General features: G+C 46.6%; 1 long non-coding RNA gene across 1 annotated transcript; it reads right to left on the reverse strand.

Annotated features, from left to right (window-relative positions):
- Positions 1-20,661: 20,661 nt before the first annotated feature.
- On the reverse strand, positions 20,662-25,022 carry LOC131828186 (uncharacterized). The gene is made up of 3 exons (XR_009352276.1): positions 24,552-25,022; positions 22,765-22,824; positions 20,662-20,988 (listed from the first exon to the last, which is right to left on the reverse strand). It is a non-coding gene; the product is annotated as an uncharacterized LOC131828186 (long non-coding RNA).
- Between the last annotated feature and the right edge of the window lie 311 nt (positions 25,023-25,333).

Genomic DNA, 25,333 nt, shown 5'->3' on the forward strand with positions numbered 1-25,333 from the left:
AGACAACACAGATAAGAAGAGCATTTTGCTCCCCACAAGTAACTCCCACTTTCTGCACAGGAAACAGAGACATTTCCTGGGGTTAGTTGATTAGAGTCTGGTGACCTTCGTCAGAGGTAGGCCTGGGGTGGGAGCCGTTATGGGGGGTGGGGGGAGCAGCAAGAACAAAACACCAATGGACATCTCAATATATTATCCTTCCCCAAATGTTCCAGAAAGTTCATCTAGACTACAGTATGGAGAATGTGTTCAGGAGAGTTGTTTAGGAGACAGAGCGGCTGGCACAAGACAGAAAGGAATTCAAGCATCTTGATGTGGGCAGCGTGGTGTTTGAGCTGACCAGCAACATCAAACCATCGTGCATAACTTACCACCGTCTTTCCCTCCCTGGGGAGCAACATCCCTCCAAATCAGAACAGGGTAAACGCGGAAGGCAAGGGGAAAAGTGGGCTGGTTTCTGCTCCAACAGAAACTGAGGACGCAAAGGGGTTTTCTCCCTCCGCTCCCAGCTCTGGAAAGCCAGACCTCAGGCCCTGGTGGGTACATAGCGAAGACTCACTCAGCCAACCTCTCAGCTCCTTCACCTGAGGGGACAGAAACAGGTGTCAGTTTAGCAAGAGCAGCAGGTTTTGTTCTGACCTAAAGGCAAAACTTGACGTGGGTACGGAGGAGGGGCTCTCAGGATGAAAGCAACAATGTGACAGCAGATGTCACAGCCTTGCCCCCCAGCTGACCAGAAGGCTCTTGGCTGCCTCCACGCCACCACCAATGTCCCTGCTACATACAGTGCTTACGGGCTCACTCTCTCCTCACCCCCTACACACACACACACACACACACACACTCACACACGCACACGCACACACTCATCTAGGGGGGTAAAGGAAGACATTGTCCCCATCCCCGCCCTCCTCAAAGCCTTTGCTCCCAACAGACACCAAATGCCCCTCCCCCTACCCACCTTCCTTGTCTTCCTGAGGTCTCTTACCCCATGAGGAAAACTTAAGATCTCGTCACAAAAAGATGTTGGCCCCTCCTTTAGCAGATCGGGGGTGACCATGTAGGAGAACTGCTTGGAGGGAGGGGGTGGGACCAGCCATTCCATAAAGCTGACGAAAAGCACCAGTCCCTCTTGGATCCCCAGCCCTGGGGGGGTAGATTGGCCCCCCAGGACACGGCACTAGGATGCTTTGAGGATCGATCACCTTATCTTTCCAATCCTTGGTTTTCAGGAGCCCGCTCAGGAGGACCGTTTGGAATGCAATCTGTGCAGTTCTTTCTTTTCAAACACAACACAAAAATGAGTTTCTGGAGACTGAGCTGTGGAGCCCGCTGGACGCATTCCTAGGAGCGAATACCCCAGGGCCCTGGCAATCAATTCCCCCGTCACCGAGGCTGGGCCGGCCTTTAGCAGGCTCAAGTGTAATTTCAGGCTGTGCTTATTACAGGCTCAGACCTTGTTTGATGCACTGGAGTGGAAAAAAGTTCCCTCGCTGCATGTGGCCGTGTCCTATGTGTCTGTCGTATCTTTAACAATGTAAACATCAGAAACAGATGGGGAAATCCAAGCCAGCGCCAGGCCAAACAGCACTCGCTGCAGACAATGCGCCTTGGTGCCAAGACAAATACGCTCTGTGGATATCACTAATTTCTAGCGCACTGGAACCAAGCAAAACAAATAACAATTAAGGCCCAGAAATCTTAAAATGAATAACCTTTCTGTACACAAACTCAATGCCACTATTAAAAGGCCATCAAGTGCAACGAATATATGAAACATAACAATGAAATCCTTCTTATGTGAATAATTACTGAATAATTACCAGGAAAGGGGGCATTTCTCTAGATCGCAAAGTCCATGGGTTTTGCACACGGAGTTTGGCTTTGGCTGAGCACATAGACACATTCAAAATGCCTTCACAGACTTCATGTCACCATGAAAACAGTGCAAGGGGTGGGAGCTGGGGATGACAGGTCCTCGGGTTTCCATTTTCCAGATGGGACCACCATGGCGCAGACTGAGGAGGAGAATGGCCCAGTCACAGTGCTCTCATGGACAAAACAGGGTCTAAATGGATAAAACTTTAGTCCAGATTTCCTTCCATCCGCGCACATAAACCTCCCTTAGCCACACCAGTAACCCCCACTATGTATCTTAACATGCAAAGCAGGGGCCAGAATGGGCAAAGCAGGGGTAGAGCAGGGACATAGCGGTTGCAGGACTCAGGTGTCCTTCCAAGCCTTTGCCCACCATCTCTTCACCAGCCAACGCAGGTGCCATAACCAGGTGAAGGTTGCCAGTGCACACACACCAGCCTCAGCAGAATGGTTTTATATTTCAAGCAGGTATAAGGCTGCCTTAGGGGTCACGACTCAGTGCAGGGATTGGGAAGAAAAATCTGCCTGAAAGTGTAGCCAAGCCCCTCTCTGCTTGCAACACCCATCTGACAGATTACTCACTTTATCGGGGCATAGCCCAAAAGCAATGCTGCCCATCTGGCGGGGTCTGTGCCCTGGGGGTCTACCTCCTAGAGAAGAAGTGTCCCCAGACTGCACAGCCACATGGCTCTTGAGAGTCACTGATGAGTGCAATCATTCCGTTCTTTCCCCCGTCTGATTCACAGAACACTTGAGAGACTGGTCATTTTCATTGTGGTGACACTTAGGGAAAGGGGTACAATTATAAACCGTCGGGAGGAGGGTAAATTGATACAGTATGTTTAAAGGTGATTGGGCAATTTCAGTTTAAATATATTAGGTCAAACCAGATGAGACTGCCAATCGTGGACCTATACAAAGTTTTATGGTTCAGCCAAACACTGTCTGCTTGACCTTCAACTTTTCATGTCCACTTCATTGTAGCTATCCTAGAGAAATGTTAGCATGTTTGCACAAAAAGCTTACACTAAGATGTTCATTCGAACATCAACAGTGGGATAGTAAAGTAAACCACGATGATGCCCTCCTGGGAAATACTATGCAGCAGGCAAAAAGGTAGAGCTTTCAAGAAGTAAATGGCAAGGGTGGAGATGGAGCCACGGGGGAGAAGGAGAAGAGGCTAAAAAAAGTTAAAAGATATATCAACCAATTGCAATGTGTGGATCTTAACAGAATCCAATTGAAATAATGTCTTCAGCTAGACAAAACTTGATATTAAGGAGTTATTAATTTTTAAGTGTGGCAATAGAATTGTGTTTATATTTTTTAATAACCCTTATCTTTCAGACACACATAATAAAATATTTATGGTTGGAATGCTCTATCTTGGTTTTGCTTTGAAATAGTAAAACAGAAGAAAGGAAGAGGGGTTAGATGTTCCAGACTAGGTGAGGTGATAGTTGCTGAAGCTGGAGAGTGGGTACATAAGGGCTCATTATATTATTTTGTCTATTTTTGCATGTATTTAAAATTTCCATTATAAGGAGTGCCTCTCTGGCTCAGTGGGTGGAAGGTACGACTCTTGATCTCAGGGTTATGGGTTCAAGACCCACACTGTGTGTAGAGACTACTTAAAAATAAAATCTTAAGGGGCGCCCAGGTGGGTCAGTCGGTTAAGCGCCTGCCCAGGTCATGATCCTGCAGTCCTAGGATGGAGCCCCACATCAGGCTCCCTGCTGGACAAGGAGTCTGCTTCTCTCTCTTCCTCTGCTCCTCCCACCTGCTTATGCACTTTCTCTCTCTCTCTCTCTCTCAAATAAATAGTTTTTAAAAATAAAAATAAAATTAAAATTAAATAAAATCTTAAGGGAGTTGGGGGAAATTGGAAGGGGAGGTGAACCATGAGAGACTATGGACTCTGAAAAACCATCTGAGGGGTTTGAAGCAGCGGAGGGTGGGAGGTTGGGGGAACCAGGTGGTGGGTATTACGGCACAGATTGCATGGAGCACTGGGTGTGGTGCAAAAATAATGAATACTGTTATGCTGTAAATAAAAAATAAAAATTAAAATAAAATAAAATCTTAAGGGGCACCTGGGTGGCTCAGTCAGTTAAGCAACCAACTCTTGATTCCAGCTCAGATCATGATCGCAGGGTCATGGGATCGAGCTTCAGGTTGGGCTCCGTGCTCAGAGAGTCTCTCTCCCTCCCCCTTTGCCCCTCCTCTTCCTCATGCACGTGCACGTGCAAACACACACACACACACTCAATCTTTTAAAAAACAAAATAAAACAAAATCTTAAAATAATGAATAAATAAATACATTTTTCCATAACAAAACATTAAAAATAAAGAAGAGTCAAGGAAAGCACTTAGTAAGTGAAATAGCAAACTGCAGTATAATTATACACGATGATACCAGTTACTTAAAAAATAAAAACACAAAGCAAAATCACACGTATTATGTACATGTGTCTTTTAAAGTTCAGAAGGTTATACTCCAGACTAAACTGTTGATAGTAGCTGCTGCTGAGGAAAAAACTGGGATTGGAGAGGGTGGTTGAGAACGTTCCCGTTCATCATTGTTTGTGTTTTTACAAACAAGAATATATTCATGTACTACTTGTGTTATTAAAAATATATACTAGGCAGCATTAGCTCAAAACTGTTAACTGGCATGGGGGGCAGTGCTAGAGTCATTTCCAAAACCCTTCCTCAGCCATGGAAGTGCCAAAGAGCAGGACGAGCACAGTGTGGGTGCAGGCAGGTGATGGTGTGCTGTTTCTTCTTTATCAGTGACAAGGTCCATGTCGGTGGAGAGAGAGAAAACTGCCCTTTCACTAAGCACCTACTAGATGCCAGGCATGATCCCACCCATTTTTTTCCATAATCCTGACAATAATCGTGGACCAACTGTAATGGTTTAAAGCTGAGGGACTTGTCCATTCAGTGAATCCAGGTCTGATTCCAGGGTCCCTAATCCTTCTGCCATAACATGCTGGAGATGGTCAGGCTCTTCCTTGTTTGGGGTTCCCCCTCGGGCCTGGCAGAGCAGGGATGCCATTGTAGTGTCTACAGGAGGAGAAGGAAGAGAACGGCCCCCTGTGACAGGTTACAGGAGGAAGAGGACAAGGACAGGCAGGAGGGGTGCAAGAGAGATGGGGCATGGCTAGGAATGTTGGCAACAGGCCTGGAAACTGAACATCACCGTAGCCACGACAGCAAGCGTGGTGCTGATGGTGAAGCCACCAGACTGGTGCTAACGAGAGTCCCGGTGGAAGCAGCTGATGAGATGCAGGACCTTCTCTCTCACTAGCGAATCCAGGCGCCCCTGAGGCGAAGCAGGTGAAGGCAGCAGCAGCCAAGATGCTGTCAGGCTCAGAGCTGAAGGCAGCAAGGTGACAGTGGGGTGTGGGAGTGACAGTCGGAGGGCATTTTTTGGCCAAAGAGAGTCCCCCCAACAAGGAGAAGAGAGGGAAGAGAAGGAAAGAGGAGGAGAGTAAGAGTCACTGCCAAGCTCTTAAGAGTGCCACGCAAGCAGTTCTTTATAGGCAATCCATAAATAAAAATGTATGAAGCCAGATTCTCAAATCAGTCATTCTCTGTGTGCATTGGTTCCTTGGCTTGGAACATCCCCCATCTCCACCCTCACTGGGGCTCGTCATCCTTCCAGACTCAGCTAAAATACACCCACCCAACCAAAGAAGCCATCCCATCTGCCCTGAGATGCCACCCCAGGCTCTCCCACTCCCTCCTACTTATTGCTTGGGGAGGGGGCATGCTTTTAAATTACTCATTCCTTTGTCCACTTGTTAATTACCATCACAGTGGTTCCTAAACTTCCTGTTAGGGAGCAGAAGATAGATCACAGAGAGCAAGTGGGTTTCGTTTATCACTATCCCCAGCACCCAGCAATGTGTCAGGCACAAAGTTGGTGCTCAATTATTGTTTGAAGGGGGGGTGGATGAAGAAAGAAAGAAGGGAGGGGGGAGGGGCAAGGGAAAGAGGGAGAGAGTGGGGAGAAGGAAGAGAGGAAGGAGGGAGGGAAGTGGAAGGAAGGAGTTATGATATTCCATTTTAGTTCTCTGCTACCCAAGGGCAAAGGGTTGCGCAGCAGGCAGAGAAAATGTTCCTGAGCATTTCTGCCAGTAGTATCTACTCTGAAGTAAGATTCTCAGTTTGGAAGCCTAGGCTGTAACCCTGCACTAAGTTGATTCTCTCCTGGCTCTATCCACACCCAGTCTCTCCTTTATTACTCAGGACAGTGGAGAACTGGCTGAAATTTGCATGTTGGATTCTGTCTGCATGCACCTCTGAAAGATTATTCAGTTGTCTGAGAGCCGCCAGACTATACTCTAAGCTGGCTTCATAGAGTATTTATAACTGCCAAAACAACTTATTTCAAAAATAAACATGGTATTTTTAGCCCAATGCTGCTGATAACTTGCTTTATCAAGTCATACACTTGGCTCAGAATCAGCAGGATGTCTCTGGTCAACCCTTGTTGCCTGGAGTCATCTTCAGTCACTGGGTGGCCAGCTCACCAGGTGACGGGGCCAAGTCCTGGCCATCATCTTAAGGTTGTCCATCAGCCCATGATGGGCTGAGAAGTCTGGTTAGACCCTCTTGGAAAGCATGGCTCATCCTCCATTCCTCTCCCTCCCATGTTTTCAGAACCCCTCTGTGGGTGGCTGAAATCAGAGTGAGAGAGAGATGGCCATGGTAGGCATGAAAAAAGGGAAAAAAGTATGTATGTGAAGGGGAGAGGGGGTGACCCAAATGCCCAGGGCAGATGCCAAGGGCAGCACAAGAGCGGAAGTAGAAGAGGAAGGTGAGAAGGCAGAGAGGAAGGAAGCTCAACAGAGGCGCCAGCAAGGCCGAAAGACTGTGACCCACCTTAGAGTGTAGAGGACACCACAGGGCCCCCTAACCTTGATCTAAAGGCTGCACACCTGAGACAGAGGTTTCCAGGAAGGGAAGCAAGAACACAGGGAGCCTTGGTCTCCAGTTCTCTTCAGCTTTTACCAACATTTTCCTTTCCCGCTGCTGCTGCTGCTGCTCTGTGATGGAGATTCTGGAGAAGCAAGTGTGGTGGAGAGAACAGGCAACAGCATCAGCATCAGACAGACTGGGGCTTCAGTCCCAGCTGTGCCACCTAGCAAGCTGTGTGACCTTGGGCATGTTACTCAGAGTCTCTTTGTCTCCAGTTCCTCAACTAGGAAATATGGAAAACGGTAGTACCTGACTTCTAGGGAGGTGGGAAGAACAAAACCCTAATATTGACAGAGCACCTGCCACATGGTAGGAATAAATGAGACTCTTGTTTTCATGAATCTTTATTTTCCTACCTAGTCCCTAGTTTCCTACCCCTAGTCCCTATTATGGTAAGTTCAGGGATGGGGTGGTTAAAGTCTGGACGAAGACCACAGGAGGGAGCATGGACCCAAGAACTGTTGCTGGAGGGAGATTAATAGGACTGATGATGACAACAGCATGAAATCCCAGAGGCCATGGTTTCAAATCCTACCTCTACCATATCCTAACGACATAGCCTTGGCATACGTATTAGTTTCCTCTGGTACCATAACAAATTCCCACAGACTCAGTGGCCTAACGCCACACAAACATATGCTTTTATAATTCTAGAAGTCAGAAGTTCCGAAATCAGCATCCCTGGCTAAAATCAAGATGTTGGCAGGGCTCATGCCCTCTGAAGGCTCAGGGGAAACCCATTTCCTTGCCTTTTTCAGCTTCCAGTGGCCACCAAGAGTCCTTGATTGTGGCCTCATCCTCCACCTTCAAAGAACATTATTCCAATCTCTCCTCCATCGTGACAATGTCCTCTGACTCTGGCCCTCCTCCCTCCCTCTCATAAGGACCCTGGTGATTACCCTGAGCCCACATGGACAACCCAGGATGACCTCCACATCTCAAGGTCTTTAATTAATCACATCTACAAAGTCCCTTTTGCCAGATAAGGCAACATTCACAGGTTCTGGAAACTAGGATGTGGACATATGGGGGGGGAGGGGGGCATTATTTAACCTCCCACTGCCAGTGACTTAATTTCTCTAAGACTTGTTGTCCTCACCTATAAAAGGACATTGTACCTATTATGATGGTTCATTTTATGTGTCAACTTGGTATTTGGTCAAACAGTCAATGTCACTGTGAAGGAATTTTTTTTTCTTAAAGGACATTAACATTTCAACCAGTAGACTTTGGGTAAGCCAACTTACCCTCCATAAGATGAGTGAGATTCATCCAATCAGTCAAAACCTCAAGAGAAAAAAGACTGAAGTCCCCTGACAAAGAAGGAATTCTGTCTCCAGACTGCCTTTGGATTCTAGCTGCAACCTGGGCTATTCCCTGGGTCTCCGGCCTGCCAGCCTGTCCTACTACAGATCTTGGACTTGCTAGTTTGTATAACTACAGAAACCAGTTCCTTCAAAAATAAATTATATATGTATCTATGTGTATGTGCACACATACACACATACGTGTGTGTGTGTGTGTGTGTACATGTGTGTACGTGTATGTGTGTGGTTCTGCTTCTCTGGAGAGCCCTGCCTAATACACCTGCCTTTGAGGCATTCTTGTCCAGTTTAAATGACATGAAGCATACACAACATTCAGCACAGTCCTCAGCACATAAAGGTTAGTAAACATTAACTGTGGTGGTTGTGCCTTAAAAAAAAAAAAAAAAGATTGATTGATTGATTGATTTTAGAGAGAGAGTGCACAAGTTGGGAGAGGAGGCAAGGGAGAGAGAAAAGCAGGCTCTGTACTGAGCATGGAGCCTGACACAGGTCTCTATCTCACAATCCTGAGATTGTGACCTGAGCTGAAATTAAGAGTCGAACACTTAACTGACTGAGCCACCAGGCACCCCAGTTTTTTTTTAACTTGAAGAAAAGCTGCTTCTCAAAGTGAATTATGATTATGGCACACTGGACATGAGTTAGGTGTATAGGGAAGAAAAGGACAAACTTTTCTCTTAAAGAGCCAACTCTACTGGCTCTTTAAAAACCTCCTTAGAACCTGGGTTGGAAACTCCTCATGGCACTTCCCATGGTCCCCTATTGGTCCTAAATTAGGGTTGTGCCCTCAGGGAATCATTTCCTGTAAATAAAAGTTGAGTTGAGAGTTCCAAACAAGCCACCACCCATGGATATGGCCTGTGGCCTGCAGGATTGTCATATGATCCTGGGAGACAAGGAGCCAATAAAGTCAATAAGGTTTGTCTGGAGGAAATGTCCTGAAGTCATGCCTCTCATTGGAGGCTGGGGGCAGCACAATGTACCAAGACTGCCAACCTCAGAGATGAAGGAGAACTCCCAGGCGAGCACCCCATTTCTTTGCTGACCTAGTGAGTAAGACAGAAAGAGGGAGAGAGGAAATGGGAAGAGAAAGACCCAGCATCCACGTGTTGGCAATGCTTCAGTTGGCAAACCTGTGTCTCAAGACCTACTCAGAGCACCACACTGCAACCCTGGTCAGAGTTATCTTACTGGGGGCATTGAAAGAGGAAACTCGCTCCAAAGTCAGCAGGGACACATCTTCAGGCTCACTCGCTTCGGGTTGTCATACATTTTAGCAGCCCCTCAAGCATATTTACAGGAACTCGCTGGAGTCAAGCATGTGGGGCTCTTCAGGTGGTTCAGCAGCTCAGGTTGGAAGGTACTTGCAAGTCTCCCCTTCAGTGGGAGTCCCAGAAGTTCAAGTTCATTGGCAGGCAAAGGTGTCTTTTAAGTTTAAACTCTACAGTAATTTTGCATAGTAATTTACATGCAATCCTTTGTCCCCCCTGTCATTCCCAAGAAGCTCTCCCAAAAGTTGAAGGAAAGCAGCTCAAATGTTTACAGCTGCTCTACACACTGTGGTTTCACCCCTCCCCTTGCCAGACACAAGGGGAGGGGACAGACGGTGTGGGCTGTGTGGAAGCTGGCATTCTTTGACATTGTTCAGTGGAAAGACTGGAATAAAGACAGTAAAGACTTACATTTGTGTTGTAAGAAAATCTACTATCGGAAACTATTTGTGATTAGCTAGACGTTAACCTTTCACGTAGTAATAAAGATGATGTGTTCCATGGTTAAAATGCTCTTCACTTTCCAAATACATTTCCATTTATTATCTCTGACAGAGAAAAGAAAGTTCTGTATTACAAGTGCTATGGACTGAATATTTGGGTGCCTCCCAAACTTCACCCCCAGTGTGATGGTATTTGGAGGTGGGGCCTTTGGAAGGCGATTAGGTCTAGATGAGGTCATGAGGGTGAGGTCCTTGTGATGGAATTATTGCCCTTGTAAGCGGAGACCAGAGTGCTTGCTTGCTCTCACTCTCACTCTCCCTCTCTCCACGGGAGGATACAGCAAGAAAGTAGCCATCTGCCAGCCAGGAAGAGAGCCCTCATCAAGACTAGACTACACTGGTGCCCTGACCTTGGACTTCCAGCCACTAGAAGTGTGAAAAATAAATGTCTCGTTTAAGCCACACAGTTTGGGGTAGCTCCAAAACCCTGATTCTAAACTCAAATTTTAACACATCCAATTATTTTCTTTAGCCCAAACAAGCAGATTTTTAGCTATTTAGAGCCTGCCTGCTCTGCATAGCCAACATCTGCTAACCATAGATAAGACAAGCCCCAAGGCTATAAAGACCCCCAGCCATTTCTGCTTTTCAGAGCTCTCTGACCCAGGCTAGGCTGCTGAGCCAGATCATCAGATACCTAAACCACCCCAACCCCCCTGTCCCCTGGAACTCCTCCTTTTCTGAGCAGTGACTGCCATGACATAGCCTTCTGGACAGTCTCATGCTGGGAGGACCTTCCCTCACATGCAAACTTGCCAAAGCATCACCCCAGTAAAGTCTGTTTTATTTTAACCCTCAAACTCCCCACAACCAGTGTCTCAAGGAGCAAAGTCAAGACAGGCTATAGCCTCAACCCACAATGATACAAGTCTAGGAAGCAGCAAACTTCAGAATGCAACAGACAGCAGCCACAGGCTCAGAAGATGGCTACATCCTCACCAGTGACTACACCACACATGTCAGGACTCCAGCCAAGTAGAGAACTGGGCAAGGAGGGAAAACAAAGAAGAATCCATACATCATGGTGGGGACAACGTGAGGCTCACACACTTCCTCAGAGGTACAGCGGCTCCAACCAAGCCTAGAGCAGAGCAGGGGCACAGGATCTGCCTCATGGCCAGATATTACTACATATCAGGGACCTAGACAGCGTCTCTGGGAAGGCAGGATGATGATGATGCTGCTACTGGTGATCGTGGTGATGGCGATGATGATCGTGACCATGACAAAGATAATAAGGTTAGCTAATAGGTATTAAGCATCTGTTGACTTCCCAGGCGCTGTGTTAAGCACGTGTATTATTTCATTTAATTCTCATAGCCACCCTATCAGACTGTTTTCCTCCCATTTCCCATATGAGAAAACTGAGTCTCAGAGAGGCTGAGAAAATCGTGCATCAAAAAATGTTCTGCTTTTGAGTCAGAACTCAGCACTCCCCAGTTCCATACTCTAGTCCCATCCTGTCACAGAAAAACAGGAAAGGTGCGATTTGTTCAGTGCCCCATTTCGAAAGTTTCCAAAAGCACACAGTCTCCCGAGACAGAAGAAGAAACACTGAGCGTGTGCTCGCTTCGGCAGCACATATACTAAGAAACACTGAGCGTGTAGCACTCGGGGGTGCTTCTAACATTAGAGAAGCTGAAAGCTCAGAACCTTTATCTCTGTGGCCCCTGAACATCCGGTTGCAAAAAAAAAAAACATTCCAGCCACCTGTGCAGACGTGCAGGCTCTTGGAAGGCAGGACCGCTGCTTCCACGCCGTGGGCTACACACCCAGAAAAGGGCTATAAAGAACATGGCATTGAGTGCATGTCAAAGAGGAGCATTTGGAATTAATCCACCCAGGAATAACAAGTTAAAAACACGCATTTTGAAAAGGCACACACATCCTGCGACAGCATCAACCCACCTGTCAGAAGTCTAAGTGGATAGAAAATTCTAGCTTCCCATTAATGGCAGGGTACTTTGTTTTACTTTCAAATGCCTCCAAAAACAACCTGCTCAAGGTGGGTGGTGAGCTATGTTTCATACCCTCTGGGAAACTGTCAAGAAAGACACTCGTGGCTTCATGGAACAGCTCCCAGGGAGAGCCAAGCAAGGACACAGAAGCCAACAAAACCCAGCTCTGAACCACTGCTGCTCAGAGGTTTGTGTCTTTCTCTGTGATCCAGAAAGATGGAAAGGCCTCCTTTACAAAAAGCCCGGTACCATTAGAGCTCGTTGGCATCAACCTGCAAGGTAATTAAGACACAGTCTTATTCATTCCTATCATCGTCCAATTGTTTCTTCACATCCATCTTATTTCACTAGATTAAAACCACCTCGAAGCTAGGGATTACATGGCTCATGGCTCTAATTTCCCCCATAGCTACCAGTTGCAGAGATGATGCAGCCTGGTCACCAATTGTTCTAGCAATGAACATCTCATGCCCGCGCTGGAGGCTCCCCAATTCACTTGGAGCCAAAGATGATCACTATTGAATCTATCCCTTTTTCTCAAATTGGACAGCAGATAACTGCCAACTGAATCCTAATTTGCCTTAGCAACAATCTCGTGATTGGGAGTTCTGTTGCTAATCGAGAACTCAGCATCAAATCAATTATAAATATGATGACATTCCTACAAATAGAATCCATAATCACCTTAAAAAGTAAAAATATTCTCCAAGTACGAGAACTTTCAAGCTTGAAGGGACCTAACAGGAGCTTAGGTCAGCTCCCTCTGCTCCACCTCCATGCCGTGAGACACACAAACTACATTTCCCAGACCCCTTGCCAATGGGCTCACCCAGAAGTCAGCAGATTTCTTTCCTGCAGCACTTCTCAGAACACTGACTATATTCACAGGCATTGTGAATACCCAGGAAGGGGATCTAGCATGCAGCATCACTGTTTCACAAAAAATTTTTGCCAAAGGTCCCGTTTTATAGAGCATCTTTTGTGCCTAGAGCTCATGGAACTCAAAGAAACACTGAAATAGCTGAGATCTTCTCGAGTTATCACATTAGTTCTAATCAGCACTAAATATATGATTAACAAAAGTTATATTTTTAGAATTCAGGCTAGCATCTGGAGTGGATTTTTGACACCTTAACATTGATAAGTTTATTTTCTCAGTCAGTTTCCTGTAGACCACCATTCATTCTTCCAGTCATCCGAATGTTACTCCCAGAGGTACCTGGGTGGCTTAGTCGGTAAGTGTCTGTCTTGGGCTCAGGTCATGATCTCGGGGTCTTAGGATGGAGCCCGAGCTGGCCTCCCTCCTCAGAAGGGAGTCTGTTGCTCCTTCTCCTTCTGCCCTTCCCCCTGCTTGTGTACTCTCTAGCATGTGTGCACTCTCTCTCTCAAATAAATAAAATCTTTTTTAAAGGGGGGGGGGGGCAGAAAGGAAGGAAAAAATTCACTCCCAAGATGTAAATGAAAAAGGCATTCTCAAAAACAGCCATTAGTAAAGGGCAGTCACCAGCAAAAGCCAGGCTCCCCTCCAGCTCATTGCATTAGGAGTCTTAACCAGGAGTGTACATAAAGCAGGCTTGCTTTACTTCCTGTTCTTGCTTCTCCTGACATTGTTCCTCTCCTGCCCCTGCTCCCCACTGCTCTGCTGCTTCCTCCCCCTGCCTCCTGCACCCAGAGGACAGCCAAGGAACATGGCATCAAGGACAATCCCAAAGGAGAAGCAAAACACAGAAGGAGTCGCAAAAGGCCCCACAACAGAACAAGGGTTAAGTAATATACTCCCCCACCCCTTGATGAATCCTCACACAGTCATTAAAAATGATAATTACAATGACTTTGCAACAACATGGAAAAAATGCTTATGATATAATTAATGCTAAGTGGAAAAATGCAGAACACAAAATGATCACTACACTATGATTATGATTATTTAAATTATATGTTCGTGAGGACAAAAACTGGAAGGGATCACGGAAAAAGCAAAAATCGTTTAATTTCTCAGGGATGAGGAGTATCATGGGTGAATTTTTCTCTTCATATTTGGCTAATGGTTCTGTAATGCCGAGCAAGTTTTGAAAAAGCTAAAATAAAAACCAGACTCAAGAATGTGTGGAAGTGAGGCAGGAGAGGCCATCATTCTTGTTTGCCTCGGGGTGGGAAGAGAATAGTCTGGATAGGAATAGTCAACCTGTTTTTTATATCAAAATGCCGCTTGTTTTCTTGCTGCTTGGAAAACAGAGCACCAGGCTCCCAAGCAACCACCCAGGCCTGCTTGGGAAAGCCAACCCTATATTACTAAGGATAGGGGCTCTAATGTAAAGGGTGACTCTGTCCTCCCTAATCGGGGCTTAAAAATCACTGTGGCAGGAAAATAACAAGAAGAGAATAGGCTTTCAGCCAAGTAGGGCTGGGCACTGAGAACAGAGAAGAAGGACTAGCAGGAAGGAGCCTGAATGGGTCCCTATCATGCAAGGTCACATTTCAGAAGATTGTCAGAGAAGGTCCACAGCAGGGAGATGCCAAGGGAAGGACTGCACTAGCAGCCATGGGTCTTGAGGATCTCACCAGCTGATGACCCCAAATTCATGTTGGAGGACATTCATTCATCTGCTCTCAGAGAGCCCACCAACAGTGGTCCAGCTGTGGTAAGAGTGTCATAATATCCTTCCTGAGCCTAGGGTCTTAGGTTCTGTGGACTAGCAAGGCAGTGGAAGAGCCCCTGGGCCACAGTGAACACAGAGAACATTCGGAGAGCTGGGCAGAAGGGAGCACAGGCTGGACAAGGGGAAGGAAGAGTCACAGCTGGGGGCACTTCTGGTCTGGGAGGCAGGGGGAACCTGTGATAGTGAGCAGGCCTATTCTAACTACACCTTAGAGACCAAGGTAGCCTTAAGGAACTTGTCTAGGAATTCACCCTGGGGGTGGGATGTGGTGAGTTCTCCGAAGCCAGGCAACGGCAAAGGAGTAATAAGACAGAAGGACTCACTCCAGGCCTGTGGGAGCCTGGCCAAGAGGACATGAGTGCTGGCAGGCTCAAGGAAGAAGTACTCCATGACCACCAGCAGAGCACAAACCAGAAGCTGGGACTATGCCATCTGGTGTTGCCAGAGGGACTTTGCAGATGTGATTAAGGTTCGAGACACTGAAATGGGGAAATTATCTGATGGGCCCAATGTAATCCTCAGGGTCCTTATCAGAGTGAGGCAGGAGAGTCAGAGTCAGCAGATAAGTGACAACACAAGCAAAAGTGAGAGGGATGGGAGGCCACAAGGCCAAGGAATTGGGACAGCCTCTCGGGAAGGCACGGAAATGGGCTCTCCCCTAGAGACTGCAGAAGGAAGGCAGCCCTGCTATTATATTGAGTTCAGCCCCACAAGACTAATTTTGGACTTCTGAACTCTAGAACTGTGAGGTAATACATTTGTGTTGTGTTAAGCCTCTGCATTCATGGGATTTTGTTACAGCAACTATATGAGACTAATACACATCAGTTAAAAGCAAAAGCCCCAGAAAGGAGCGGGTAGAGGTCTTTGAACTCCAGCTGCTGCTAATCCTGGCAGGGGGGTGGGGGTCACTTGGGACTGTTAGATAATAACTTAGAGAGCAGGGGCTTCTGAATAATGAGAGAAAGACTTCCAGGCAACACTCAATTTGTCAAGCATTTGTTTCCACCTGATGTGACTTGAACACATTGAGTACTTGGCTTGATATGCCTGACACAGCCTATCTCATTTAATCCTCAGAACAACTGAGTGGTGTGGGTTCAGTTGGCATCACCATTTTACAGATGTGGAACCTGAGGCTCAGGTAGGTGAGGTCATGGACCCAAACAGCAGGGCTAGGATTTAAACCTGGGCCACCTGACTCCAGGACCTGAGCGCTGAGCCACTGCATGAGGTCGTGTCACAAAAAGAAAAGGACATTAACTCCACTGTCTCACACACACCAGGAGCAGTTTGCCTGAGGAGCAGAGAACATGTATCCTGCGCTGCCCTCCCAAATTTGACTATGTCTGTAAAGTAGCAAATGTGCACGCAAGGGGCTGCCTTTCTAGAACTACAAACCATGAACCCTGTACAGCCTAGACAAGACAGTCTCTGGGCTTTAAAGACTAACTTTAATGATCTAAATGTCCCACAATTTAAGGGATTGATGGATTAAATCATGGTTCATCAATACAATAAAATACTCGGCAGCTATTTTAAACGATGATGTAGATGATGTAGATCTGTATGTATTGACATGGAGAGATGTTCCTAATACATCATGAAGTCTAAAAAGCAAGTCACTAAAGAGTACACACAGCATGAGCACATGCACACGTGCACGCACACACACAGAGAAAGTTTACAAATACATATACAGGCAGCATTAGTGGTGATAATCTCTGTGTGCAAGGCATAAGAATATAGGTGATTTAGCTTTTTCTTCCCGCTTATCTTTTTTTGTAAATTTTCCACAATAAAAAGAAATTGTTATGATGATGTTTAAAGGTGGGGAAACTGAACTTCTGTAACTGCCACGAAAAATGTGTAATGATAAAGCTGTTATGAAGGACCAAGTCCTGATACATTTCCATAGATTGCATCCTTCCTACCACCCAGGGAGGTAAGCACTGCAGTCCCCACCGTTTCAATTTTTATTTTAATTGAGACTCAGAGAGATTAAGCAATTTGCCCCCAAAATCACCCAAGCTGAAGGCAACAGACTGAGATTTAACCCGCATCTGTCCAGTTCCAAAGCAGATGTTCTCTCTGCTACATGACTCTGTAATCTTTTCCCTCTGATACATGAGGGTTCCATGCAAGCTGGGACACAGAAGGGATCCAGGGGGACCAGAGGACATGGAGGGAAGAAAGGAAGAGGATGGGGAAGGGCTAGATTACATTATCCACAGCTCCTGTACCTTGGAGCAGGTCTCCCAACCTCAGCACACTGACATTTGGGGCACAATAATCTTTGTTATAGAAGGAGTGGGGAACAGTTTGTGTGATATAGGATAGTTAGCAACATCCCTGGTCTTTACCCACTAGATGCAGCAAGTTGTGACAAAAATGTCTCCAGACACCACCAAATATCTCCTGTCACCCCTGGTAAAGCAATCCTGCCCTGGAGAATGGCTACCACCAGAATCATATGGGGGTGGGCCCAGCACATCCTTGGTGATTTACCATATATGTTCATGCTCCCGTCAACCATTCGGTTCATGCCACTAATCTGTCCTCCTCCACAAAACCATCATCCCTTACATATTCTGAGACAGGACAGCTCCTTTAGGCATTGTTAAAGACAAACGTCCTAACTCGTAAGCCCCAAGTGACATTTGTGGCTATTATCCTGATCTCAGAACAGAAAGTTCAGATGCACCCATTCAAAGAATGGTTCCACAATGGGCCTTCTGCCACCCTTTTGTGGGGGTTCACCCATGGCCCTGCATTCCCTGAATTAAAAGTTCAGGGAAGCTGTTTTTTTCTTGTAAATACCAAGCTGTGCAGTCATTACAACCTTGCTTGGAGATAATCAGGGCTGACACTCGCTGTATGTGCAGGCTTTATTGGAGACCACCCACAAAGTCACCTCAATGCAAAATGACACTACTAAGTAATCTAATCCCAAAAATGTAGATTTCATTCCAACAAATTGCATACAAGTGGTGTCCTGCTGGTTTAACTGTTGCCTGGAAAGGCAAACCCAACTGCACTGGTGGCAAGTACATTAGCACAGAGCATCCAAGCCATAAATAGAGACTGCAAATGCCATGTCTGGAACCATAAGCATTGAATATTGCAGAGAGAAATGAAGTCCTCTTATATTGAATTAAATTATAATTAAAAGATGGGATAGAATACAACACTTTTGTCCTAATTCATTTTCCCTTTGATTCAAAGAACAAAAACAAAACAAAAAGATGAAGAAATTGAGTATTTTCCCCTTGTACCAAAGACTCCTGTGAACTGTTTCCCGCAGGACCATACGTTCTGAGATAAACCAAAATTTGAAGGAACTAGCACCCTGACTTTATCCCCATTGAGCAAATGTATATCTGATGCAGCTCAAAAACACAGAGTCCCCAACCTCCAAGAGAAAGTCATATAGTTTACCCCACACTGCCCCCCCTTAAAAAATTAAATATAGAGTAAAAAATTGATGAGAAGTAAGATTTTTTTTAAGCTTCAGAGAATGGAATTTGACCATAAGGTCAGTACGAACCAACGATTTACCAGGGTTGCCTGAAAGGTTGATACTATATCAGGCTGCTTTAATGGAGTTTACAGCTTAGGGACACCTGGGTGGCTCAGACAGTTAAGCATCCAACTCTTGGTGGTTTCCACTCAGGTCATGATCTCAGGGTTGTTGGATTGAGCCCCATTCTGGGCTCCATGCTCATCAGGGAGTCTGCTTGAGAAACTCTCTTTCCCTCTCCCTCTCCCTCTGCCCATTCTCCCACTCCTCTCTCTCTAAAATAAAAAATAAATAAATCATTTTAATAAATAGAGTTTACTGCTCAGGTTAAAGGAATTGACAATCCTGGGGTAGGGTCATCCAATCACATGTGGAGAACAGGTGTTCTCAGATTGACATTAAGGTGAACAAATGTGACATTTGGCCCCTGGGCATCCAATCAACAGTTTAGGTAGCAGCACACCACAATATGGTGCCATCTTTGAGTAGCGAACTGACCCAGGTGCTGAATGAGGGACAGCTGACTGCATCCTCTCCAACACATCACCCTGAAGACAAGAACTATGTGCTATCCTTTGTCTGTCTCCCCCCACCTCCCTGCACTAAAAACTAGTTAGGCACCTCATGGGTATTCAACAAATGCCTGATGGATTTTCTGAGAAATCCTCACTGAGGCTATATCTCTACATTAAAAAGCCAAGTAGAAAAAAGATAGATGGATGGATGAAGGTGGCTCAGTTGGTTAAGCATCTGACTTCAGTTCAGTTCATGATATTAGGGTCCCGAGATCAAACCTGCATCAGGCTCTGCACTCAGCAGGAAGTCTACTGTCCCTCTGCCCCTCCCCCTGCTCATACACTCTCCCAATCCCTCTGCCTCTCAAAAAGAAAAATAAAATAAAATCTTTTTTTTTTTTTTTTTTTTTTTAAGATTTTCTTGTCAGAAAGAGAGTGAGAGGCAGGCAGAGGGAGAGGAAGAAGCAGAACTCTGGGATCATGATCCGGGTTGAAGGAAGTCGCTTAACCAACTGAGCCACCCTGGTTCCCCTAAATAAAACCTTTTTATAAAAATGAGTATGCCAGGGCACCTGGGTGGCTAGTGGGCTAAGGCTCTACCTTCGGCTCGGGTCGTCATCTCGGGATCCTGGGATCGAGTCCCACATCCCTCTGCTGCTCCCCCTACTTGTGCTCTCTTTCCTTCTCTCACTCTCTGTCAAATGAATAAATTCTTTAAAAAAAAAAAATGAGTATGCCATTTAAATCAGTGGTTTTCAAACTATGAGTCACAACCCATCAAGAGTTCATTAAATCAGTTTCATTAAGTCTATAACCAGTATTTTTTAATGGAAAAGAGATATCTTCAGGGTGCCCTCTCTTGCTCTGCAGAAGTCCATTGGCAATCTCTAAAATCAAACCCTCTCCCCCTGCTCTGTACTATTCCCCACAGCTGAACATGGCTGGAGAAAAATCACACAACCAACACCCAGTAGTCTTAATGTAATTCATTTCCATGACTTCACCTGGGTCCTCACACTGCCTGGCCATCACGCCTCATTCCCTTGTCCAGGCACCTGCCACCTCCTGGAGGACCATCTTCTCTCCTTGACCTCTAGCACCTCCTTTCCCTCCAGGCTCTAAGCTGCTAACCTCATTTCCCATCTCTCAGAAAAAAACAGAAACATTCAGAAAAGAACTGCCATAGTTTCCCCTCTCCACTTCTAGGCACCCACCAGCATCTGCCCCATACACTCTGCCTTCCTCCCCTTACTATGGAGGGACTATTCTTGCGCAAAGAGGACAGCCCCACCATTTGTCCCCTGGATCCCATTCAAGGATTTGGTGCCAACAACCCTCCCGTCTCTCTCTCCTACATCATCATGATTTTCCTTCTCTCCTGGATTATTCCCATTGGCATGTTATTCTATCTTTAGGGGGAAAAAAAATCTACACAGTTATACCTCAATAAAGCTGAAAAAATAATTTTAAAAAACCTCTCTCTTTTTGCCCTCTACCTACCACTCTATTTCTCTGCTCCTTGTCTAAGAATAATGTATAATAAAAGTCCTTGTAAGAATCGCCAGTGCTCCTTTACCAAATCCTCTCCTCTCGTTTTTATGTTCCCTCCAATCGATGCTGACCCCCGTCCCTCCTCCAAAACCACCCTCGTCAAAGCCACTAGTGACATCCATGCAGCTAAATCCAACTGTCGATGTTCAGGATGCCTCTTACATATCACGGCATGTGCTGCTCCCTTCCTCCTCCCTGGAACACATTGCTCACTTGGTTTCTGGGCCATGACTCTCTTCCAGTTTTCCTGCTGCCTCAGGGTCATTCCTTCTCACTCTCCCTCCAGTGCTCCTCTGATCTTGCCCACCTTCTCCGACTAGAGTCCCCAGAGACTCTTCCCTACATGCCCTTCTGCCCCGGGGATCCCATTTAGTCACAGCCTTCACAGGATTCTTAGAGATGCCGTCATCCCACCCCCTCCTGCGTGAGGGCTCCAGGGACGCCACCCACTTGTGGCTCATTGAATAGACGTCACTGATGTGGACAATCTGTTTATTAGGAACTGTTACAGCCAGCTAATCATTTCATTCATAAACGACCAACTCACTCTCCTCCTGGAATCCTTTTGACTAATTAAATTCAGGTGTGATCCCATGACCTCCAGGTGAGCAGCAGGGTATCCAGTTTGCCACCCTGGAGGCATCCATCCCTCTGGCTTGAGAGCCCTGATGTTGCATGATACGCCCTTCCCTCACAAATCCCCTGTCACCCAACTCTGTGCAGGTGTGCGCCTCAAATCTGTAGCTGCAGCAGCTCCTGCTGGCATCCGGGCAGCTGGTCCCCTTCATGAGCCTCTTTGGTGCACTGACAGAGCTGGGCAAAAAAAGAGAGAGAGAGAGAGAGAGGGGAGCATATTGAATGTCAGGAGATGAAACAGCTGGTCTAAGACAGACAAGGAAGAAAAAGATGACATGGTCCCTCGACACCGTTTCTTGAGAATATAGTTCGAGGACTGCGGGTCCACACTGGGTGTTGCACAGTGTTACTCCTGCACCTGAGATATGGATTCAGGTAATTCTGCCCATCATGACGTATGCTTTGTAAATATCCCTCCAAGCCTGGAATGGAGAGACGGCTCAGGAGCTCTGAGTCTGAACACCGTCACTAGAGCCTGCTCTGGTTTCAAATTCACTTTGCTGGCTCTCTTGAATTTTTTATTTTTTCCAGGTGTGGAGATTGGTTAAGTGGCCACAACATACTCTTACTTAACAATATCAGCGCTGACGGTCTGAGGACTCCACTAAATTGGCACTGGGGCCAACATGTGGCTTTTTGACCTTGTAATTGCAAATACGGAGCTGTTTGTTTTCTCAGAAGTGTCTAGAACATGTGGGACAGGTATAAAATTTCCACATAAGCCAACCTCTTTGTTTTGGTCTGATCTAAACAAACTACTTCCTGCACCTGGGCCAAAAATACTCCTTCTAGTCCCATCGTTTTTGAGCGGGCCCAAGCTTGGAGACTTCCAAGATGGAATTCTGCCATGCCTTGTATGTGGCAAAATCTTAAACCAACACTTCTCAGCGCCAGAAAAATAGCAACATAGCCCCGGAAGAAATCAAAGCCGCATTTCTATTAAACCAAATTATTAACATGATAGAAAAGAGACCATTTTGTTAATGATCAAATATACAGGCATCAGCCAATTAAAGCTTTGAAGCAAATAGCCATAGATAGACTCCTTCACTGAAGCTAATCATTACTGCAAATGACATTTGAAATCTTGTGGGGGTTTTTTTCCTCCTAACTATAAGAATGAAAAGTTAAAACAAGTTACCAGCACAGCATGTGAGCTAAGCTCAAAGTGCATTTGCTCCAAATTGCAGTCTTTGACTCAAACGGGACAATACCCTTTTCTGCCCAAATTAGCTAAACAGAATTTGCAGTGAAACTCTCTAATGCCTGCTAGCAAGAACTGAGTCCTGGTAATGCTACTGGGAAGGGAGTCACGTGCTGAAATAAAGCACGCTCCAAACCAACCAACCTCAGTGCTTGTAATTCCTTCATTCCCCTGGCCCAGTGAGTTAACAAGAACCAACCAAGATAGCAAGGCGTCTGTGAGCCAGTTAGCTCTGCTCGGGTTTTCAATCCAAGAGTGCGCCCTTCACTTGGTCATCCATCTTAAAAGGCAAACGCCTTCTCTCCATAGGGCAACCAGAGAGAGGGAAATCTCTATGCCTTTGCTAAAATGGCTCAAAGGTTTTCACCACTGATTGGGAGCGCGGTGTCATCAAATAGTGAAAGAAGAGAATACTACCCTAGATTCTAGATTGGTTAAATAAAATATGGAGTGAGCATCCCATTCAAGGAGACCCCATTTTTCGGATTTTAATGCAAGAGGTATGCATTCTGTGCCTAGCAATTATTTGTGTTTAAGGTCACAATAATAAGCCTTTGCATTTGTTGAGGATTTTATAATCTAAAATCACTTTCATACATGTTAAGGCTTTTTAATCCTATTAGATGGCAAAAAAGACATAAAAGACTTAAAAAAGAGGAAGAAACTGGAGCTCAAAGAGATAAAGTCGTTTGCCCAGTCAGGCTATGAGGCAGTCAGAGAAACATCCAGGTCCGATCCCAGGTGCTTACCTCTAAACACAGTGTCCTAGATGAGTGGATTTTGACACCTGCCCCAGGGAGGAGGGGAATCTGAAAGTTCAAACTCTGATCAATCTCATGTGTGCAGATGAAATGAAGAAGAAATGTGGATTTTCTCTCCCTGGCCCCATCCCCACAAAGCACAACTGTGTCCACACAACCATGACCAAAAGCACTAAGTAGTCCATGGCTCTGGTCCTTGTCACCAGCCATTTCCTTTATTACTAACTATACAATTTTTGCTACCCATCCTTCCTCACTCCACTGCCATATATACTGCCTAGAGTAGAAGCCCCTAGAGAGCAGGGACTGGGTCATACTTGCCTTGTGATGGTCTGCTGTACCTCACAGAGTTCATTTCACTTATCAGCTGCTTATTACATATCCACTCTTTTTTTTTTTTTAAGATTTTGTCAGAGAGGAAGCACAAGCAGGGAGAGAGAGGGAGGATCAAGGAGCCTGATGTGGGGCTCAATCCCAGGAGGCTGGGGATCATGACCTGAGCTGAAGGCAAGCACTTAACTGAATGACCCAGCCAGGTGGCCCCACACAGCCACTCCTTATCAATCTGGAAAAGTGTGAGTTTCTCCCCGTGTAGGGCAAGGAGCATGGCCTGGACCACCTTGCTTCCTCACTAATCACCATCCACTAGATCCCCAGGCTGCTTATGCTCCTCTGAGAGAACATAAGAGACAGGACACATGACCACATGACAGACAGTGGTCTACATCTAGGCACAAACTCTAACCCTTGAAACTATTATTTTCTGCCGAAAGGATTTCATACAAGCAATACCCTTTGCTATTGAAACTAACAGTGCATCAGGAGAACAAGTCTTATACTCCACTTCCTGGTGTAAATGAAAAGAGTTCTCTCATCTCTAAGGCAGTCCCATGGTGTGGACCAGCAGCACAGCACCTGTCCAGAACTCTGAAAGATTTTGGGTGAACTGGGCATAGAGGAAAAAGCTGCAAACCTGGGGTGGATGGAATAAGGAATATTAGGAGAGGCCATCAAAGTAGGAATGGAAACTATGTGGCACCAGGCAGTTCTTCATTGACCTCTTTGTGGCAGACATCACCCATGAACATAGCACCTGTCAACCCCAGGATCTGACCCTCCTAAATACCACACTTCACATGGCCATCACCATTCAGCTGGGATCCGCAAACACAAGATCATCACCTATTTGCCATCCTTGTGCTTAAGACCCTGCTGGAAGTCAGCGTCTCACATGTTAGGCCTCAGTCTTGGTGCTTCCTCATGCTCTTGTGAGTCCAAAATTCCGGCCATTAGATTAACAACCCAGTTCTGATCTCCTGGATTCCTGACCTCGATTCTTGGTTGCCCTTTGCCCCTCCGTTACCATCACCAGGCCCCCACACCCATACCCAGGCCAAGACCTCTGGCCAGGGGTTGTGACCGGGGCCTGGTGACTTGCCCGTACTCCGGATTCCTGTTCTGTCCGACACACTTTTCTCACCCCCTCTGCTGACTCCGATATGCCCACTCCTCACTGAGGTCCAGCTGTGGCCCCTGACCGGGTTAGACTCCCTTCCCTGAGGTCCAGCAGAGGCCCCTGACCGGGTTAGACTCCCTTCCCTGACTGCATGACAACAGCCCAAGGTCACTGAAGAACTGAGAGAGGCAGGGCAACAGCGGGAAGGTTCCAGCCTAACCGCAGAGGGGGAGAAGCTAGCCTGCAGTTCACAAAATCTCCCCCCACCCAACCCCCGCTATAGAGTTTATCTGAAGGTTGGGTCCCATCGTTATCCCACCAGAAAAAGTGAAAGACTCCAGTCCTGGCTTTTTCTGCTTTATGGTCAAGTTTCTGCCTTCGAGGTAAGGAGCAGATGTTTCCTAAGCTCCCAGGGATTTACCGGCCTTGTTCACACCTTCAGCAGACAGTTCGTTGCCGGTTTAATTTATACGGTTCTGTTTCGCCTGTGAGACGCTAACTCGCGCTCCATCTTGAGTCACAAAATGGCGGCGTCCCGGATAGCCGGCTGGCCTCGCCGGGCCTCGCCCTGCGTCTCTCGCTGCTCCCTGCCCCCACTCCCCAGCCTCCCTTCCATCACAGTCTCCGTATTCTCTGCGCCCAAAAAGCACAGCCGATGCCAGATGAGCGACATGCTGCCAGGAGAGGCTCCCTGGCACTGCTGGTAGAACGCCGGTCAGGAAGCCGGCCTGCGGGCTTCAAAGCCCACGTCCGCCTGCAATGCACCAGCCAAATGGGTTCCCTTCGCTGGGCCTCAGTTTGTGCATGTTACCCGAGGTGCGGCTGGGCTTAATGAGAGTCTACTAAACCCGAGTTTATCTGTGAAGGGAGGCGTCCGGCCCCCGCGCGGGTTGGGCCCTCCGACTTCCCACAATGCCCCGCTGCTCCTCCCCCACCGCTCAGGCTCAACCAGCGGTGGGAGAATCATTCCCAGCTGCTGGCAGCCCAACCCAGCTGCCATGCGGGGAGTTTTGTTACGCCTATTTCACAGTGGGTCGTGTCAAGTCAACATGTATTTCCTAAGTGCCCCTGACAAGCCCAGAAAGAGGGTGGAGCCCTCTG

The sequence above is a fragment of the Mustela lutreola genome, chromosome 3 (assembly GCF_030435805.1).
Source record: "Mustela lutreola isolate mMusLut2 chromosome 3, mMusLut2.pri, whole genome shotgun sequence".
NCBI lineage: Eukaryota > Metazoa > Chordata > Mammalia > Carnivora > Mustelidae > Mustela > Mustela lutreola.